This window comes from Oculina patagonica, chromosome 4 (genome assembly GCF_052425735.1).
Source record: "Oculina patagonica isolate OP01 chromosome 4, crgOcupat, whole genome shotgun sequence".
Taxonomy (NCBI): Eukaryota; Metazoa; Cnidaria; class Anthozoa; order Scleractinia; family Oculinidae; genus Oculina; species Oculina patagonica.
The window spans coordinates 13046143-13064364 of record NC_135761.1 but is presented as its reverse complement, the minus strand read 5'-3'; the positions used below and the strand labels follow the sequence as shown (position 1 = coordinate 13064364).

Sequence of the window (18222 nt, the reverse complement as noted above, 5' to 3'; positions counted from 1 at the left end):
TGCAGGTACAAAACAAAAGGCGCGTTAGCAGGTAGCCTGTGTGCAGCCGCCACCTCAGGAAGTAACCTTTTAGGACATTTTCGTCCTCCAATTTGATGTGAGGAGCCCCTGTGTGTAATTCACGGGACCTTGGCAGACACAGCAGCCCTAACGTATGCCAAAGGTCTTAATCGTTTCAGTTCTGTTTTTTGATTGTAATTATCTATATACTAGTAATAAAAACAGTCGCGACCTTTGAAGATTACAATCTCGGGTTCCGGTTTTAATCCTTGTCACACAACCGTCAAGTTGAACAAGGCTGATTTCTATCCATACAAATGGAAGTAAGCGAATTTTGGAACCAGCTTTCTTTTTTCCTCAAAGAGGAACTCCTCATCTGCACGCCCTACGTTTACTTATCGTGAGAAGGGAGTAAGCACATGTCAGTGGAAATGATGATGAAACTCTTCGGTCTTTTCATGGGTCATATTTCTAGCTTCTAACGATTTTGTACTGCTTAGTTTACTTGCTTCAAGCGAGATAACTCCCTGCTTCAACAAAGGAATATCTGTTTTTGTGCGTTTGTACTTCAAGATAAGCTTGTGTAACATAACAAATTCTTTAGTCTCTTCGTCTCCTCGGTCACAAGAATCGCAATGGAACGAACGGCTCACTTTCCAATAACAGCAAAACATATTAATGAACAGTGGATTGATAATAGACATAATAGTTGAAACAAACTGATAATTACATCAGTGTCGAATCAGTGCCGCAACTGATGCAAATGTTTCAATGTTAACTTTCAGTTAAGTGCATAAATCAACCATCGACACAATAACTGTTTTAGAACCTATAAAGATACATATTTTATTACCACTACTACTTCCGTGTTTTGTCAGTCGAGTCAATGCGTCATTTTCGTGAGAGGATCTGTTAGCGTACGAGTTTCTATAGTTGAATATATTAATATAATAACGATATTTTTACGGGTTCCCTGAAATAACAAGCTCCTCGGCACTTCTTCAGTATTAGATCGCAAACCCCGGGATCGCAAAGCAATCATCAGTTGGAATCCACTCACCTTTTCCGTTGATGATGTTGTCTCTTTCAAGTTAAGAGCTCCAGTTATTTACACATTTGGCAAGACAGTAGAAAAATGCTGCCACTTTTCGCGTCTGTTTTCACACGTTATTTGTAATATGTGTTTCCTGCGGGGTAAAAGAACAACTCCAACATAAAAACTATTCGCCTTCGTTTCAATTCGTTTGCAGGATGGCTTGGCAAAATGATCCACTTCCTCATCCTCGTTGCCACAACGATCATTGACGTCACGCCAAAAAAGGTTAAATCATGATGCTGGACATTTGAAATAAACGCTCCTTTGACAAGTTATTTTTAGTAACAATTTATCTTAGTATGTCTCAGCTTTAGCTTTGTGTATGTGATAAACAAAACAATACAATCACGCGTCACGCCTAACCCCTTTACCACCCTGATATTAGCGGCATGCCAAGTAAGACAAACTTTCTTTGCCTCGCTCTGTCTTGTACGCTCTTAGTAAACAAAGCTTGTCTCTCGGCGGAAGTTCTTCGCCTCCGTAATTTTAGAATTTGTATAGCCAGTTAGAGGAACGAAGTAAAATTATTAAAGACTAAAGATACTTCACATGAAATAAATTAATTATGGAAATAAATTTGAAGGTGGTAGTACCAATGAGTACGAATAGTTTTCATTTCATTGATTTTTATGGTAATGACGGCTTACGGCTGCTAATTAGATAATCAAAAACGTTTCACTGACGTTTCCGACTAAATGAATCGTCCTTCTACATTTTACACCATGGCGATAGATCAAGGCGAAAATAAACTAGACATGGGTCCAACCATAATTTATTTAGAGACTTTTTTGTAACATAATCTCAGAGAAGTAATATATTCACTCTGACTAGTTTGCTGAAAGTGAAGTCCGTTACATACAGCGCAGAGGGTTCCTTTTCCAGAGGTCATTGTTAAGCTGCAGCTACAGAAGCAAAATCAAGTCTTAATTTGAACTTAGCAAATAGAGAGAAATGGTTAGGAAGCCCAGCAAACATCAAAGGAGCAAACAAATCGTCCAAGATTTAGGTTAGAAGGTCGATGACCGTGCACATCTTGTTTTGCGCTCATACACTATGCATAAATTCCGTAATCGCAGTGTTTTTATCGGTTTATTGCATGAACACACGTAATGAAACGGAAGTTTTCGCGCTGTTTTCGGTCGTTAGTCCGTATACACTTATAGAGGGGGAACCACGCTTGCAGCTACGGGAAGTTCAGGATCTAACACAGCAACAACAGTCCTTCGGAACGGCAGAGAATACGCAGTTACTTGGCTCCAACAACAGAGATTTATTCCAACAACATAACCAACAGTAATCAACGGGATGTTTGTCTAACCGGCATCCCACCACCGGGGGTGCTAGAACAGTACCAAAAGATCACCAAAGAATATTTTACAGTGCAGTTCTACTTATGCAGAAACTGCAAAGCTAACGCATTAGGTAATTCCATAAAATAGTCTAACTTAAGAATTATCTAATACATTTCAGGAAGGCCTATTGGCAATAACGGAATTTCACTTTCACAAAATTAATCACTTACAAAGCAGTGCAGGTAGATAACAGTTATACAAAAGGCAAGTGCGGGTTCCGTTACACTTGAACGCTAATTACAGTTATGATCTTCAACAAAACAACAGGTGACTGCTACGGTTAATGAACTGGAACATTAACCTGCTATTTCAAAACCAAAACAATAATTTCTATGTTGAATTTTTCTATCTTTTAACAGCGAATGCGAATAAATACAATTAAACCAAATAATCAATTTTCCTCTCCTTACAGTAACCACCTATTGTATTTTTCCAGATTTTGTGCAGGGTCAATCCTAATATAGCGACCAAAAATATACAACAAGGAACTTTGCCAATTGTCAGGCTTCATAATCATTTCCCTCTATTAACTATGATCATTCTCGTCCTCATAGCCCTTTCGTTTCTCTTAGCCGGCTGGGCCTTGGCACGAGAAAGTTTTCTCGTGCCAACCCGGCTAAGAGAAACGAAAGGGCTATGGGGACGAGAATGAACTATGATTTGAACTTCAAACAATTAAACAAAGTAAACAAAACTAATATGTGTTGTTTTTCCTGACCTTATACTGAGTAACAAAACATTAATAACTCAATAAATGCTACTGCTTTTTATCTTATTAGATAACTTTTATACACCCTCCTACAAAAAGGAATACTCTATAAGAAATTACATTTAATTGTGATACGCAACTATCTTAATAGATCCAAATGTAGACCAATATAATTATTCAACTCTACCTATAAACTATCGTTGCGAAAACGCATCTAAAAAGGCCCAACTGATAGCACAAGACTACTTGACCAGAACATTATGAATTTCATGAATTTTAGCTTATGTTGGCTTTGAAAAAAAGGTTTTAAAACGTAAATACATAAGACAAAAAAACTAACGATCATTACTCTATACAAGAAGAATATAGCCATCAAATGTTTGGAAAGTGCTTGGTTGCATGTAGTTCAAGCATCTTTAGATCTTTCTTGGAAATCTTCTGAAGCCTTTCGGAGGGTCTGAATGGGGTTAACCGACTAGCGACAAAGGGCGAAAAATATTACCGACTACCGACAAAACGAGGAAAAAATTACCGATAAGCGACAAATTAATTCTAACCGACAACCGACATGGTCCGACGTTATACGAACGACATGTGACGGTAAAAGATAACGAGAGTTGTCTTTATGGGTGTTCGAGACGATTTGTAGATTTCTTCAAAAGATTATATTGTGACAAAGAAGTGCAGCTGAAGTATGTAACTAAATTTCACAGAAATTGTTTTTTGATATCGGATGTTGGTTTTCATTGAAGCCCACCAAGTTTAAGTTTGATTTATTTTAAGTGTAAAATCATTGAATATCCATTAAACGCTGCAGAATGATACGTATGGCAACGAAATTTTGGCAAAAAAAAAAGAAACCCACGGTAAAGGCACGAAAGCCGCTGATTAATAAGCGTAATAAGTGTTTGTGGACTTCTTTGGAGAACAAACTTCCGAAATAGCAAAATTGCGTAACCCAAGGCTGAAGTAGGTGTTTCACTCTTTGTCTGATGTACCTCTCTTAAAAACGTCGATGCCCTGTAATCGACAGGAAACAAATTCACATCTAGAATAAAAGCTTTGGTAATTTTATCGGTACTAGACGAACACATTCCAGTAAAAAACAGAGTTAACGAGGTTAAAGTGTTTTATTACAAATTTACATCTCGTCTAAAGTTTAAAGTCTTAAACTGCGTAAATTATGTAACAAATATTAATAACTAGTAATACGTGACTCGCAGGGCCTCGCGAAGCTCTGGGTTATTGTTGCCTAGTAACGGACAAAATACAGCAGACAGAATACAAACAGAAACTGAACAACAACGATTTGCACGATTACAGAGACTTCGACAAAATACCGCGGACAGAATACAAACAGAAACTGAACAACAACGAACTGCACGATTACAGAGACCTCGACAAAATACAGCAGACAGAATACAAACAGAAACTGGACAACAACGAACTGCACGATTACAGAGACTTCGACAAAATGCCGTGGATAGAATACAAACAGAAGCTGAAGACACAAGAATACAGACATCACAATTACTGAGACAAAATTATACAGACAGACTTTTAGTAGAATCAACTAAACAGCAACAGGATAGATTACAATTAAGAAGGGAAAGTGATGCAGCGCGCTTACAATTAGAATCGGAGGAGGAGAGAAATATTCGATTACAGTCTGCTCGAGAAAATAGTGCCACGCGTAGACAACAACAACAATTACAGCAACAGCAACAGGAACTAAACAAAGATGATTATCTTTCCAATGGATGGAGAAATCCCGATCAGCCTTTACATCAGCAACAATGGGTTCAGAACGAAATGGCAAATTTTCATACAACAATGAACAGTTTTCAACATCAGCAGTTTATAGCCTAAATAGGCGTTGAGGGAGTATTATGTGGAAATCAGTGTTATTTTAATCCGAAAAGAAAAACGATAAAAATGAAAGGCTCAGGATTCGAACCCACAAAAAAAATAAGAAAAAAAAAAAAACAAAAAAAAAACCCTAGCCGGATTCGAACCCTCGCCCTCAGTCCCGAAGATCTGATTTCAAGTTCGACGCCTTACCATTAGGCCACCAGCGCGCGGCGGCCGTGTGACGTCATTTCCGCCACACACCAAGCTCACAAACTAGTAATACGTGACTCGCAGGGCCTCGCGAAGCTCTGGGTTGGGGAGGCGGGGGGGGGGGGGTGGTGTTATAAATAAGGAGTGGATTATTTGAAGTTGAACATTGTACATATTCAATTTTCCACAGTAGGCAGGAAGATATATTTGTTAAAAATTAGTAACGGGCATGGCCGCGACACCCTCGTTCCCAGGGTCTACTCCGCTTTGAAGATGGCGGCTCTTTCAGGTTCGTAAAGAGGTATAAAGCGTTGGGAAGCGCAGGCTATTTTCAAAATCATCGACAAATTATTGGATAGTCGCAGTTTGGACATTTATTTGAGGGCATTAAAAAAAAAGAAGAACGAACGGCAGGAGGATTCGAACCCTCCGCCCGCGCGCCCCTGATGGCGATGAAAGGTTTATAGCCTGAATAGGCGTTGAGGGAGTATTATGTGGAAATCAGTGTTATTTTAATCCGAAAAGAAAAGCGATAAAAATGAAAGGCTCAGGATTCGAACCCACAAAAAAAATAAGAAAAAAAAAAAAAAAAAAAAAAAAAAAACCCTAGCCGGATTCGAACCCTCGCCCTCAGTCCCGAAGATCTGATTTCAAGTTCGACGCCTTACCATTAGGCCACCAGCGCGCGGCGGCCGTGTGACGTCATTTCCGCCACACACCAAGCTCACAAACTAGTAATACGTGACTCGCAGGGCCTCGCGAAGCTCTGGGTTGGGGAGGCGGGGGGGGGGGGGGGTGGTGTTATAAATAAGGAGTGGATTATTTGAAGTTGAACATTGTACATATTCAATTTTCCACAGTAGGCAGGAAGATATATTTGTTAAAAATTAGTAACGGGCATGGCCGCGACACCCTCGTTCCCAGGGTCTACTCCGCTTTGAAGATGGCGGCTCTTTCAGGTTCGTAAAGAGGTATAAAGCGTTGGGAAGCGCAGGCTATTTTCAAAATCATCGACAAATTATTGGATAGTCGCAGTTTGGACATTTATTTGAGGGCATTAAAAAAAAAGAAGAACGAACGGCAGGAGGATTCGAACCCTCCGCCCGCGCGCCCCTGATGGCGATGAAAGGTTTATAGCCTGAATAGGCGTTGAGGGAGTATTATGTGGAAATCAGTGTTATTTTAATCCGAAAAGAAAAGCGATAAAAATGAAAGGCTCAGGATTCGAACCCACAAAAAAAATAAGGAAAAAAAAAAAACCCTAGCCGGATTCGAACCCGCGCCCTCAGTCCCGAAGATCTGATTTCAAGTTCGACGCCTTACCATTAGGCCACCAGCGCGCGGCGGCCGTGTGACGTCATTTCCGCCAGACACCAAGCTCACAAATATATATATATATATATATACATGACCGTAAACTCCACACGAGATTTCATCCCGCCTGAGCCCTTTGAGGGACAAAATTATACACCCCGCTACGCTCGGCCTTCGGCCTCGCTTCGCGAGGAATAAATAAATATATATGACCGTAAACTCCACACGAGATTTCATCCCGCCTGAGCCCTTTGAGGGACAAAATTATACACCTCGCTTCGCGAGGAATTAACTTGCACTTTTAATTATTGACTGACATTTACCGACAACCGACAAAGGTCGAAAATTTTAACCGACAACCGACAAAGTAAGGAATTTTTAACCGATTACCGACATGTGGAACCCCCCATTCAGACCCTCCTTTCGTACTTTGAAAATGTTCTGAAATGATTAAAAAAGTTTGAATCACTGTCGGTCGGCTTTTAGTAGTCGGAAGACATCGCCTAGCAATGATGAACAACTTAAAGTTTTTTAACAATTTAAATCAAAGATCTCTTCGAGATATCGACTTTTTTTGCATGAAGTTAGTATGAGTAGAAGGTTTATCCTGGGCATTGTTGTTCAAACATAATATATAGATTTAGGCACGCCTAAAAGCGGAGCTCCCCATTTATTTAATTTTCACTGGAGCTTACAATGTTTTCATTCTAGTGAATAAGCGGCCAAAGTACTAATGTTTATGGCGGTTTATAGGTTCAAGACAAATTTAAATAGCTCACGGTTAAACCGAATGTCAGCAGTACGACAAAAATAATAATCTTAAAGCGGGGCAAAATCATTACTCATGGCACGAAAAATTACTTTAGAGTACAGTAAATTATCTGCTTTCTAGCAATAGAAAATAGTTTCGCGATCCTGTTATAGTTTCGCAGCAGTTTAGTCGACTCCACAATATCTATTACATTGATATAGGATATATTCAACGTGAATCGCTGAGTCTGTCGGATTAGCTCAATCGGTAAGGTACCAGTCTGGTCCGTCCCTGCGGCATCCGTCGAATCTAGCCTTTCCCTAGGCCATCCTTCGTTGAAACTTTATTATTTTAAAACATAAGTGTTTAGTGCTTGTGTTTGGACAATTTTGCTCTCGATTCGCCGCTATGGCGGGTCGAAAAGCGAAATCCATTGTTTTTAGAGCGCCGGCCGACGTGTCCGCCGGCGACCTGAAATCTCGCATCGAGAGCAATCTCGGGGCAGATTCAGTGACCGTTGTTCAAGCGCTCCAGTCTGGAGAGTACCTGGTTGAACTTGCAACCAAAGAGCAAGCCGAGCAACTGGTGAGCGACGGCTTCGAGTTGAAGGAACTACACATTCAACCAAGCCCGCCCACCGGTACTTTCACCAACGTATCCATTATGGGCCTTCGGGCATACATCGACGACGATGCAGTTATACAAGAGCTGGAAAAATACGGTGAAATCAAATCAGATGTAATTCGACTTAAGTACAAGACCGGCCATGATCTAGCCGGCATTGAGAACGGAAACCGCCTTGTGCGAATGGTTTTGACCAAAGCGTCGATTCCATACTCATTGAAGATAGACGGTGAGTGGTGTCGTGTGATCCACTCCAACCAAAAGCCTATCTGCAACATTTGCTTCGAGGAGGGCCACAGACGGGCGGCCTGTCCGTCTGTGACCTGCTTCAAGTGCGGGGAGAAAGGACACATGCGACCGTCCTGTCCTCAAACAGATGAAACGTCCGACGAAACCAGCGTAAACAACAACGACACTATCCGACCGGAAACGAAGACTAACAACACAAGCGACGAGGAGAGAGCCGAGCGTCTGGCTGCTATTGAGAAAGAGGAAAAGGAAAACTCGAAATGGTTAGATGACATGGAAAACGACAACGACGATCCCAACGGATATACGACGGATGGCTATGACTCCGCGAAAGAAGCGAATCCAAGCAGCCCTCCCTGACGCGTGGTCCCGCCTAATCTCCACACAGTGTACATTCCACAGCGCCACCACCCCAGTTACTTTTACCCTTAACACCCCGCGGACTCCACTTGCTAACCTCACTACACGACTCTTCTACCTTATACTCACGAAAGACTCAAACACGGAGGCCCACGGCCTACAGTACTGGAAACGGAACCTTCACCCCACTCCGAACTTCAATGCTTCCTTTTGGAAGTCATTATACTGCCCCCTACTCCCCAATAAGTACGGGGACATTGCCTGGAAAATAGCCCACCGTGTACTCCTCACGGCCTACTCACTCTTTAAAATAAACGTCTACCACACGATTACTTGCCACAACTGCACTGCAACTGAAACAATAGACCACCTGCTCCTACAGTGTCCAACAGTACTGCCTTTCTGGTCAACAGTAAAGGCTTATATCAGTGACATCTCAGACAAAACGATTACTTTGACAGATCAAATTATCCTCTTTGGAATTCAACTTAAGAAATCAAATAAGCACATAAGGAATAAGATCCATTTAATCAACTTTCTATTACATATGGCAAGGTATGCCATTCATAAATCTGCGGTAGAATACCGTCTTCATAGCAACATTATTCCTATCTCAGCAATTTTTAAGTCTATGATTAAACAAATTATAGCTCAAGATTTTAAATTACACAACGCGAAAGGAACACAGTATCTTTTCCCTTTCAAATGGTGTATCAATAACACAATCGTGACTGTAGTTAATGATAAGCTATGTTTTAACATTTAATGTAAGAATCTCTCTTTAGTAGTCCTTAGTGGTTACCAATAAGCTGACTTTCTGTTCAACCTGTAAAACAACGAAAAACACTGCTGTAATTAATCTGTAGAAATAGCAATAACGAATACAAACTTAATGTACTCGCTCTGAAAACTATCTAGTTAAGTATTAAAATTGTAAATAAACAGCTCATAAGAGCTGTCTTAGCAGAAATAAAAAAAAAAAATAAAAAAATAAAAAAAAAAAAAGGTACCAGTCTGCGGATCGGGAGGTCGTGAGTTCAAATCCCAGAGGGTCAAGTTTTTTTTTTTCTTTTTTCTTTTCTTTCTTTCTTTTTTTTTTTTTTTACCCCGTAGCAATAAAATGGTTTGTTTATTATATCAACCCGATTTAGCTTTCGATACTCCTTCATGTACGATGCTGGCTTTACAGATAGACACGAAAGTCATCGATCGATTATGGCTCTCAATGTCCACTTTTTTGGCGGTCGATTACTTTCTACACGTAATTTTCAGCCACATTTTGTTTCATTGCTTCTTGTTTTTCTTTTCAAACCTCTTTAAATTTTAAAGGCCGCCTTAATACGGCCGCTTCCCACGTTTTTACAGAGAGCTATGGCCGCCATGTTGCGCGACTCCGTACGTATGGTACGTATGTACGCCGTACGTACGCGCCCGCGAACCATGCCGCTATCCATGTTGACCATGAAAACTCATTTCGATTTCCATTTCATTGGAAGAATTCAAACGTCTTTCAGTTCAAGCATTTTTTTATTTTCGCAGAGGAAATGCTGTATTTGTCAGTCGCGACAGCTGGGTGCTTTGCGACTCATATACTTTGGCTTGGTTAAAAATGGTAAACTTTGACGTTTGCCTTTAATCGAAATAGTTGTTTCCATTCGAGTAAGATTTCTACTCGACTTAATGCAGGGTTCCCGATAAAGGTTACGCACGACAGAGTTACCTTTTGTCTCGTCACGCAATCTTAACCCCACATTGAGAAGTAAATTTTCGTTTGGATATTACCAAAAGCCGCTTCTCCTCGCGTTATTCTTTACCTTACGGCTACACATGCCATTTGTAACGACTCATTTCCAGTGAAACAGTTGCTGTTTATTTTTCTAATGGCGATGCATTAACTTCTGAACAGAAGCAAAAACGTTTAGCATTTACTGCTTCCACCGGAAGTAATTTCGCAACAGGCTACAAAAACACTTGTAAATATCTCTATACCCCAGAACAATATTTTAAAAATCGATAGCTTATAACCCAAATAAAAGATATTGAAAAGTTATAAGCGGTCAATCTTCCCAGTTTTCCTCCAAATGGGGAACGTTTCTTGACTTGCGGCTTTGAGCTTTGGCTCTTGCTCAAGAACCGGAAGTGACGTAGAAGAGAGAACTCGCAAAATCTCACCGATAAGATTTCTTGACGCTATGGAAGATCTTGCTGAGCTATAATAAAGCTCTCCATGTCGCGTTTAGTGCAAAATATAGACAACCCTTTCATTTTTAATACCATAGAAAAACTAGTTTCTCTCTGTGAATAAGTTTGGCATCGGATTTTGCTCTCGTAAATAACCATTTCCACACTATTTTGCAAGTTAAATCGCTGCATGCCGGGTAACCCAAAGATTCTTTGTATCGAAGGTATATTCACGTGTGTATATAAAGTTAGCTAGCAACATGTATATGAAGATGTTGATTTAACCAATAAAGTAAAATAGAGTTTATTGAACAGCAGTATTGTTGTGTGCCCTATCAATACCAGCCCAAACAGTTCGACGCGACCTCGGCCGCGTGCTGTACAACACTATTTAGCCGAGAATTTAGGATGTAGCGCACGTTATTTTAATGCCCCTGCAATGCCACATGGCTGTATAGCTGGTGGATGTACTAACACGCACAAGGATGGAGTAGACCTTCACAAGTGTGGTCCTCCAGACACAAAGAAACATAGAGAGAATGAGATAAAACATCTCCTCTCACGACGCTGACGCCGTGCCATAAAAAGGTCTCTAATAAGCACGTACAAAGCCACTACGAAGAGCTTTATCATAATAAACAAAAAGCTTCTGGGGTATGTTTGAAAAGAAATTAAAACCTGCTCATTATAAATTTAAAGCGAGGGAAATTTGTTCGCAAACTTCGTTCAGAATTATGCTTACCTGTCTTCTTCTATTTTAATATCCCCCGCGGAACATACACAGAAAGAAGGAATCGATTGCAGTCAACTTCAGGGAAAGATAATAACAACGGATCTGTACAATCGGCAGTTTCTGCAGAGGAAATAGTGTCTGCAATTGTAGAGGTTGCCACCCAAACCCAGAATACAGTGAAAACGCTTCTGTATAATTTCGAAGCAGCTGTAGCGCTGAAGGCAAGTTTGGCGGCCTCCTCGCTACTAATGCGCAACTATCGTGTTGCTGTTTCCGGTAACGACACAGTCAATTTCGGCACACCAAATGCGCGCACTCTTCAACTTGATCAAGTCTCTAGCAGTTTCCACACTGTCACCTAAAATCTCCGATCGAAATATGTGCATATAATCGCCCCTAAATAATCGAATCACATGTAGATGTAAACAACACAAACGCACTCTCGCCGGGAAAATAACAACATCGACACGCACACGAAAATACACGGAATAATTCAAAACAAAAGGAATAAGACAAGGAAACTTTATTGTCACGTTGAGCTTATTCATTCACTTATAAAATCTTGTTACAAAATTACGGGTTGTAACGAAAAGATCTCACAATATAAAGAAGAAGATTGATCGCTCACCAGTCTGTTTTGCAATCGCAAATTGTCCTTCATCGGATAGCCTCCTACTGTCACCATAAGATTTTTTCTTTATATTTCAGATTTCTAAGTGCAAACCTGTTGGAGAGCGTCTGCGTAAGAGGCTATTCATCGGATTCATTTGTTCGAATTTGTGGAATCCCTGTCTGGGCTAGATTCACTCTCGTTGGTTCGAACAGGTACGGCTGAGTCCCCTGACAGCTTTCCTATGACATTTCATCGGTAGAATCCTCCTAGCTTACTTAGGAAGAACGAGAAGAAGAACTTCTCGACTCCCCTGATTCCATATGCATATGATAACTTTGTGATGGACACGCAAAGTCCAGGCCTTGTCGAGTTCTCCTTTCTACGTCATACATCACGTGTCCACAAAGTCGACCGTTTCACTTCCGGTCCTCAAATTTAGTGAAATTTCGCTTTTCTAATTCTGGCGTAATTTTCAGGCATTAGAATTTATTTTACCCACTTTTTTGTTTCTCAATTGGTTTTGTAGTGCAAATGCTACATTTTTAGCAAAAGTTGAAATGTGGAGTAGAGTATCCCTTTAACAAATTTAATGATGTTGCAATTCTAAATTGTGCAATTCAGCAGAAATAATCAATTGTCACGAAATGCGTTCCCTTTGGTTAACTATTAGCAACGTTTTAGTGTGTGAAAGACTTGTACCAGTACAAATTTGCGTTGTTAATCGTTTTAGGTTAAATTAATATTAGCGCCTAAAGACTTGTACCAGTACAAATTGCGTTCTCAATCGTTTTAAACTTCTCTGCCTTCGAGCGCTGAACCCCTTACGTACATTCTTAATTGGTTATGTGACGTAAGATTTGAGCTACTCATGTTTTTGATTGTTATATAACGTTTGTAATTTGACAAGTCACGTTTTTTCTACAAGAACGGAAGTGCTGAAGCACAACTATAGATTGACACTTTACAAGTCACGCGCTTTGATCACCCACAGCGGAAAGTATTCCCTTGAGAAATTAAAACAGTCCCTTGAGAGTTAACAAGAATGCGATTCCTTCCGGTTGGCTTCCGGTTCCAGACTACCCCATAACTGCTATTCTCCTTATTTTTGCTTGTAAACAAGCAAAAACGTCGAAAAAAGGGGAAGCCACGAGCCAAGCGACCCACACTGCCGGAGCTTATCTCGGTTTCCGTAGCATTAAGCGGCTAGGAATATTTCTATTCCCCCCTGAATTCCGTGTCATTATTAATCAGGGTTCGTACACTTTTTTAGGCCAAAAATTCAACTCGGACTTTTCAAGGACTTTCCAGGACCCTTCTTGGAAATTTCAAGGACATGAAATTTACATTCATGAAATTTACCTCAAATCAACGGTTTATGTGCTTGCTGAAGAACTAAAAATATCGCTTATTTTGGCGGTCTTCTCATTGCCTTGAGGCCTTTTGACGTTCAATAAAAAAATCAAGGACTTTCAAGGACCAAAAAACCAATTTCAAGGACATTCGAGGCCTTGAATTTTTATTTTGAGATTCAAGGACTTTCAAGGCGCGTGCGAACCCTGTTATTTGATGTTTCCTCGTACAATTAACATGAATATCCCATCCAATTTTCTTTGTATAAACTTGATATCATTTATATCCATGCGTTCACTCCAGCCTAAGCCACTACGGCAAATTCTTTTCATGTTTTTCTTCTTCGTAGTAACTCAGTACCACATGAAACCCCGCTAAAATGTTTAAAACGTACTAACCGTACACTAAAACATTTCAGTACAAGGAACTACAAACTACTCAAGTTCATCAATAATCTCTTCCATATTTGGTCTTGTTCCAGGCTCTATCTGCACACAGCGTTCAACGATTTCTTTAAACAGACGCTGGTTTATACGGGATATTTGCATCTCACGCTGTTGGGGATCTGGTAATTCTTGGATGCACATCTCACAGAGAAGAACACCAAAACTGAAAACATCAACCTGACAAACAGCAAAACATTTCACTTCTCAAAATAGTGTATGACAACGGAAAGGTATTAATCTTAATCAACGCCAGGAATTTCAATTTCAGTTGTATTAGAAGTTTATTTCTGGTTTTATTAACTACAAACCAGGCAATAACGCAGTAGAGTTAAGACTACAAAATGTAAATACTACGCTGTAGTCAAAAAACTATAGGGAATAGTTTTTTGACTACAGCGTAGTATTTACATTTTTATCGTTTATACATTCAGCACCTACGCTGCGCAGGGTTTTGAATTTTTATTACTAGAGTTAAGACTACAAATGGCAACATGCAGAAAACACAATAGGACATTCGAGGTTAAGGTCAAATTGTATAGCTATTAGTCCAAGCTCCTTCCACCCATCACCCTTAGGCCCTACCCATGAAAGCGAAGTCAATGAGTCACCAGACCAGGTTAAACCACAGCCAGGTTATACCCACACAGCGGTCAAACGCACCGCGCGTGCGCAGTTACTGTGCAATTCCCGCTAAAATGTTTCCATACAAAGGCTTAAATTTTCCGAAAACTTTCGCTTTAAAGCCAAAAGTTAACGCCGTCCCTGGAAAGTTAAGGTTTATACACCGCTTATGGATTGGAAATTTGATAATTCATCTCCACTGAGTGTCCCAGCTTGAACTGTTCTTTCACCGTACTATTTCTTTAACAATTTCTTACAAAAGTTTGCCCACTTTCGAGTCAAAAGTTCGAGGCGGAGAAGACCGGATGTGACGTCAATTTTTGCGTTTGACCGCTGTGAAGGTTATACCATAAAACGCCCTATTTCCTACATTACACGCAGCGAAAAACGTTTTGGAAGGTAATAATTATGATATTTCACGCAAAGATGAAACTGCTTTTTCACAGCACCGTTTTTGCAATTTTTTCTTCCGAGCCATATGTTCCCGCGTACCTAAAGAAGTGTATTTTTCCCAATTTCAAACCATCCCTTATTTTACTCTTTGTAGTAAAATCGATGTAAGTGATTTGGCCAAGCTAACCTTACAACTGATGATTTGATCTTGGGCTCCACTTATGGCCTCAGGTGCGCAGTAAATCACAGCTCCAGGATCGTCACTGGTGCACTGACGGACAACATTAGCAGTGCCATAATCCGACACTTTGCCTCTCCATTGGTCACCTTGTCTCCGTAGCAGTACATTGGCACTACTTATATCGCGGTGGATAATGGGATCGGTTTGTTTTGGTGTAGGTAGTTTAGTGCTTGAGCTACATCCAGCGAAATAGCGGAAATTTCCCTTACAGTGAGCTGTCGCTCTTCATACAGTGATCTCAAGCTACGATCCATGAGTGTCGTCACTAGCAATAGCCCTTCATCATCGTTGATTGCTCCAATAAACTGCAACAAGCAAGGATGGCGGTATCTTGAGGCAATGCCCACTTCTCGCTCAAAACTTGTAATCATGTAAGGGGTCGACAAGAGTATGTCATAGATTTTTTTACAGCAACATCACTGCGGCGAAATTTCCCTCGAGAAACTTCCCCACATGCACCTTCCCCAAGCCGGTCATCTGCCATGAGAGTTACCGTCATTTCGATTTATTACCCAGTCACGTTGAATTATATGTCTATTCTGACTGGATCGTTCTCTCGCCGTGTCCAGTTGTCTTTGCAGATCTGTAACTTGTTGGTCTCTTTCTGTCAGTTTTCTTTGTAGATCTGTAACTTGTTGGTCTCTTTCTGTCAGTTGTCTTTGCAGATCTGTAACTTGTTGGTCTCTTTCTGTCAGTTGTCTCTCTAGATCTGTAACTTGTTGATCTCTTTCTGTCAGTTGTCTTTGCAGATCTGTAAACTGTTGGTCTCTTTCTGTCAGTTGTCTCTCTAGATCTGTAACTTGTTGATCTCTTTCTGTCAGTTGTCTTTGCAGATCTGTAACTTGTTGGTCTCTTTCTGTCAGTTGTCTTTGCAGATCTGTAACTTGTTGGTCTCTTTCTGTCAGTTGTCTATCCAGATCTGTAACTTGTTGGTCTCTTTCTTTCAGTTGTCTTTGCAGATCTGTAACTTGTTGGTCTCTTTCTGTCAGTTGTCTTTGCAGATCTGTGACTTGTTGGTCTCTTTCTGTCAGTTGTCTTTGCAGATCTGTAAACTGTTGGTCTCTTTCTGTCAGTTGTCTCTCTAGATCTGTAACTTGTTGATCTCTTTCTGTCAGTTGTCTTTGCAGATCTGTAAACTGTTGGTCTCTTTCTGTCAGTTGTCTCTCTAGATCTGTAACTTGTTGATCTCTTTCTGTCAGTTGTCTTTGCAGATCTGTAACTTGTTGGTCTCTTTCTGTTAGTTGTCTTTGCAGATCTGTAACTTGTTGGTCTCTTTCTGTCAGTTGTCTATCCAGATCTGTAACTTGTTGGTCTCTTTCTTTCAGTTGTCTTTGCAGATCTGTAACTTGTTGGTCTCTTTCTGTCAGTTGTCTTTGCAGATCTGTAACTTGTTGGTCTCTTTCTGTCAGTTGTCTTTGCAGATCAGTGACTTCTTGGTCTCTTTCTGTCAGTTGTCTTTGTAGATCTGTAATTTGTTGGTCTCTTTCTGTCAGTTGTCTTTGCAGATCTGTAACTTGTTGGTCTCTTTCTGTCAGTTGTCTATACAGATCTGTAATTTGGTGATCTCTTTCTGTCAGTTGTCTTTGCAGATCTGTAACTTGCTGGTCTCTTTCTCTCAGTTGTCTTTGTAGCTCTGTAACTTGATGGTCTCTTTCTGTGTGTTGTCTTTCCAGATGTGAATGTTGTTGGTCTCTTTCTGTCAGTTGTCTATCCAGATCTGTAATTTGTTGGTCTTTTTCTGTCATTTGTCTTTGAAGATCTGTAACTTGTTGGTCTCTATCTGTCAGTTGTCTTTGCACATCTGTAACTTGTTGGTCTCTTTCTGTCAGTTGTCTTTGCAGATCTGTAAACTGTTGGTCTCTTTCTGTCAGTTGTCTTTGCAGATCTGTTACTTGCTGCTCCCTCGCTGTAAATTGTCGTTGCAGATCAGTCACTTCTTGGTCTCTCGCTGTCAGTTTTCTTTGCAAATCTGTAACTTGTTGGTCATTTTCTGTCAGTTGTCGTTGCAGACCTGTGACTTGTTGGTCTTTCGCTGTAAGTTTTCTTTGCAGAGCAGTAACATGTTGGTCTCTTGCTCCCATTTGTCTTTGCAGATCAGTAACTCGTTGGTCTAACGCTGTCACTTGTCTGACAAGATCAGTAACACATTGGTCTCTTTGTGCCAGTTGTCTTTGCTGATCACCAACTTGTTGGTCTATCGTTGTCACTTGTCTTTGGAGATCACTAATTTGTCGCTCCATTGCTTGTAGTTGTCTCTGCAGGTAAGTCAAATGTTTGTCCTTTTCTTGCAGTTGTATTTGAAGAAAGGAAACTTTTTCTTCTGTTTTTCGTAATTTTCCTAGACATTAGGATTAAAATTGTAAATATTATCAGAGTGCAGTTAGATTTTCACATGGCCGTATGTTAAGTCGTGGCGTTAATTGTTTATTTATGTTGTTTCTTTGATTATCTTTGATACAACAGATCTGTACACAAATCCTATTTTAACATATAGCTGATATTACTTAGTATGAAACTTCCTCGCTGTCAGTTTCCTATATGTTTGGACTTCACTTGGTTGGGTCTCTGCAGCCCGGTGTAGAAGCTAAACCCGTACAAAAGCCAGTTGCCTACTAAAAAGCATGCTGTATAAATAACCTCAGATGAGCTCACATTCAACTGTCTGCCAAATGGACAACGAGATTGTTCTCCCTTGTAATATTTTAAATAAGAGTAAATGATGTGAATTATTAACTTTACTGGCGATTATTATATTTTTTCTTCGATATGAAACTTTATCCATAAAGTATCATACAAATTCTTATGATTTTTTCGCCGCTACTTTGAACGAGTGGTCATATCGCCTTTCGAATCGTTTCAAATCGTGAGAAGGGATGGAACATGTTTCGAACGCTTTGGTTGCTAAGTGATCAGCAAGTTGCAGTTTAAGTGAAACTCTTCCGGCCTCCTTAGCTCCCAATACCAAAGAAAAGTTCATGTGACTTTCACAAAAAATGTAAAACCTGAATTACACAATTTGGACAATTGGTAGCACTTTTTCTACATTCATTTGCTAGTTCCAGTCCAACAAGATCTTTTTCTCAGTCTGTTGCTCTCACACTATGGCAGCGAACATAATCAATTCAAAT

The 18222-nt window shown here is 40.2% G+C and overlaps 1 protein-coding gene and 1 pseudogene across 2 annotated transcripts in view; both read right to left on the bottom strand.

The window, feature by feature from the left end:
* The window catches only part of LOC144651479 (uncharacterized), a 111557-nt gene that overhangs the window by 23857 nt on the left and 69478 nt on the right, over positions 1-18222 (bottom strand). The gene's annotated exons all lie outside the window — the stretch shown is intronic.
* Positions 13367-17334, bottom strand: LOC144648152 (uncharacterized; annotated as a pseudogene). The gene is made up of 2 exons (XR_013569666.1): positions 15041-17334; positions 13367-14016 (listed from the first exon to the last, which is right to left on the bottom strand). The product of XR_013569666.1 is annotated as an uncharacterized LOC144648152 (transcript).